This window comes from Helobdella robusta (genome assembly GCF_000326865.2).
Source record: "Helobdella robusta unplaced genomic scaffold HELROscaffold_29, whole genome shotgun sequence".
NCBI lineage: Eukaryota > Metazoa > Annelida > Clitellata > Rhynchobdellida > Glossiphoniidae > Helobdella > Helobdella robusta.
The window spans coordinates 853,256-855,861 of NW_008704475.1; positions in this window are offsets into that span (position 1 = coordinate 853,256).

Genomic DNA, 2,606 nt, shown 5'->3' on the forward strand with positions numbered 1-2,606 from the left:
AAGTTTTTAGGACCCAATGGAAACTTTTCAGAGGGTGTGCACTCAAATCAGACAAAAAATTTTTTTCCCCATTCAAATGTGAACCACCCTAATATATATATATGAGTCGACTTGTATGTACAAGTACGTGAGTTTATAAAGGGTGAGAATTTCCGACTTGCGAGTTCCGTGTAAAATAATGGAAAGTGTAATTCGGGAAAGTGTAGAAGATCATGTTTTAAGGAATAACATTATAGTAAGACAACAACAGGGTTTTGTTAAGGGTAAATCATGCACAAAAAATCTACTTGAAACTCTTGATTTTATTTCCTATAATTTGGACAATTCTATTTCAGTGGATGTAGTGATGTAGTCCTGCTTGATTTTTGCCAAAGTATTTGATATTGATAATAAAATTTTTGTCAAAGTATTTGATATTGATAATAAGATTATTAGCTAAATAAAATGCTTATGGAGTAAATGAATTGGTGTATAAATGTATTGAATCGTTTCTTAAAAACAGAAGACAAAGGCGAAACTATTTCTGACTGGGTAGAAATTTTTAGTGGTGTTCCTCAGGGCTCTGTTATTAGTCCTTTACTCTTTATTCTCTACACCAACGACTTACTAACTAATCTGAAAAATACAACAAAACTGTATGCAAATGATACCATATCGTGAGAGCAATATCGTCAGATAACGTGTAGTCGAACTTCAATTTGATTTGAATGAGGCTCGGATCAGGTAATAAAAAATGTCCACTGTATATAAATGGAATACTCCTTGCTGAATCTTGTTAAGTTTTATGTTTTATATTAAAACATTATGATTTATAGTATACATTTATTTTCTTTGGACCAAATGTTTTTTGCTTTGTATGTAACTTCACTTTTCCTTTTCTGTTGATCCGGTGGATAATAAACAAGTCGAGAACGTTGCAAAGTTTATTTCTTGTCTATTAATGTCTTTCAATATTGTATCAATTAATTAAGCGATCTACGTAATAAGAAATTTAACAGGTTATGGGACCCAGATAACGTTTTTCTTAATTAATTGATTTGACGAAGAAAATTTAGAATAAAGAAATATCGGAAGATTCCTTTGTGAAGACTGAAGTGAAGAGAAAGCACGTGCTTCTTCATTCCCTGAAAATCGATATTTTGCTTCTAATTAAAAGGTCAAATTGAAAAGACAAGGAAGAAATGGATTCAAAGCTTCAAATAAAGCAGTTAAGTTGCGCAGCCGATTGGCCCATTTGGAAACGTCGTGTTCGAGATTTCATGGACTACCATGAGGGCGCACTTGATGTGATTGATGGGAAGTTGTCGAAACCAGAATTACTAGAAAACCAAACAGAGCAACAGGCAAAAGATTTTAAAAATAAATCAGATCTGTTTAGAAAGGTAAACAGTTATGCCAAATCAGTAATTGCAAATGCAGTCACAGAAGATACATACCAAAAGATAATGGACAAGAACACAGCGTTTGAAGTTTGGGAGGAATTAAAAAGAAATTTTGAAGCGTCAACTAAGGACCAACTGTTCCAAGTTTGTAGCAATTTTTTCGATTTCAATTGGATAGCGGATGTAGATGTATTCGGCCAAATTGCAAGATTGAAAACTTTATGGAATGAATTAAACAGTGGGCTTCAGGCATCGGGAGAAAATAAACTACCAGAGCTGCTATTAGTATGCAAAGCGATGCAGATTCTCCCAAATAGTTTCCAAAATTTCAAATCAAGTTGGCTAATGCTAGGTGAAGAAAAGCAGTCGATAGATGATTTAATCACTCATCTCTGTGCTTTCGAAAGAGAGATAAAGACTTTCGACACAATCGATAAATCATCAAGGCAGAACGCCTTAGTTGTAAATGTTGAAAAGCCAAGTTTCAACAAATCAAGAGATTTCATTAGAAGGACAAAACCAGTTGGTACCTGCAACTATTGCCATAAACCTGGACACTGGGTTAGGCAATGTAGAAAGTGGGTCAGTGATGGAAGACCTTCTAAAAATTCCAAAAATGTTTCAGCGACACCAAGAAAAGCATATGATGAAACATCAAATGTAGTTTTGCGCACGTCAGCCAGTAATCAAACACTGAGAGACAACACTAAGTGGTATATTGACAATGGAGCAACAAAACACCTAACGAACAATCCAGATAATTTTGTTACTTTTGAGAAGTTTGTCGCACCATGTTCTGTTCAAGCTGCAGGAAAAGAAGTTCTTGCTGCTGTGGGTAGAGGCGAAATAAATATGCTGTCAACAGTAAATAACAAACAACAGTATATAAAACTCTCAGATGTCTGGTATGTTCCAAATATAGGTAGAAACCTGTTTTCCATATTAGCCGCACAAGATAAAAATTCAAAAAACAGCAAGTTTGAATCTTATGCAACCAAATGTCAACTCAGTATAAAGAACCGAGTGGTAGTACAAGGGACAAGACGAGTAGATGGTTCCTTGTATGAGGCAAACTTGATTTCATTAACTCCAAATACACCGGCTGAAGTGAATATAGTCAGTGAAAATTCAATAGTGCAGCTCTACCATGAACGTTTGGTCATCAAGATAAACGTCACATAAAGAATGTTATAGAAAAAGAGTTAAACATTAAAGTTCATCTTG